The sequence below is a fragment of the Pyxicephalus adspersus genome, chromosome Z (assembly GCF_032062135.1).
Source record: "Pyxicephalus adspersus chromosome Z, UCB_Pads_2.0, whole genome shotgun sequence".
NCBI classification, from domain to species: domain Eukaryota; kingdom Metazoa; phylum Chordata; class Amphibia; order Anura; family Pyxicephalidae; genus Pyxicephalus; species Pyxicephalus adspersus.
In genome coordinates this window covers 27,034,818-27,036,161 of record NC_092871.1, presented here as the reverse complement: position 1 = coordinate 27,036,161, position 1,344 = coordinate 27,034,818, and positions in this window count along the sequence as shown.

The following is a 1,344-nucleotide window of genomic DNA, read 5'->3' as shown; positions in this document are numbered from 1 at the left end:
TCTATCTATATCTATACTACGGGCCCGCGCTATGTCTATCTATATCTATACTACGGGCCCGCGCTATATATATCTATATCTATACTACGGGCCTGCGCTATATCTATCTATACCTATACTACGGGCCCGAGCTATATCTATCTATATCTATACTACGGGCCCACGCTATATCTATCTATATCTATACTACGGGCCCGCGCTATGTTTATCTAAATCTATGCTACGGGCCCTCGCTATGTTTATCTAAATCTATGCTAGGGGCCCGCGCTATATCTATCTATATCTATACTAAGGGCCCGCCCTATATCTATCTATATCTATACTACGGGCCTGCACTATGTCTATCTATATCTATACTACGGGCCCGCGCTATGTCTATCTATATTCTACGGGCCCGCGCTATATCTATATCTATACTACGGGCCCGCGCTATATCTATATCTATACTACGGGCCCGCACTATATCTTTCTATATCTATACTACAGGCCCACGTATCACGCATGTGCAATGTCACCTGTCCACATTCCAGCGCCGGGTGCCGCCATCTTCCTTCTCTTCAGCCATCTCAACTGGCCATGCCAGGATAACGTAGTTCCAATGGGAGTTTATTCACACCCGTAAAGAAAGCAGGGAGTGCCAGGTTTTGTCTGGCAACCAAAGCTGACGCTGCATATGCTTAGCTTTTTGCCAGAAACCAGACAGGTAAGGGACGTCTCCTGTTCATTTCTGCAATAATTGGCCAGTCTGATCATACAGACCTAAAACTTTCATGGCAACCCATGCAAATGCATGCCAATGCACCAGAACAGACAATAAGATGGAGATGGGGCATTTTTTTTCGACGCAGTCACTACAATGCATGGACGAGCTACATTGCATAGAATTGGGCAGCAATGGCAGTCTGCCGGTTTATTACATAACAGATTCTCATGGCCAGAAGTTGCCCACGGGTGGTTCGTGAGAAAATGTTGGTGGTCCTCAAAAAAATTTGGACAGGCGCAGGGTAACGTCAGTGTACTACTAAGTTGTATGAGCCGACCGTTGCCGAGAATGGAATCCTGGTTGAGAAACTGTTATAGAGCAAATCAAGGAGAATTTGACTAATTATGACTGGGCTGTGTATAATGTTCTAATTATACATTCCTCCATGATGTTTTTTCCAAGATTGGGATGAAATTAAATTGTTTTTTATTTCAGTAAATGTAAACATTTTGTCAAAATCCATTAGTCAGTAAGTCAGTAAGTAAAGCAGGAGTACAATGGATTTTGGTTTTTAATGGTGAAATGGGTTTTTAAAGACCTCAGGGAGTAATAGAAGCTTCTTCCAACTGAACCTGGTGCTG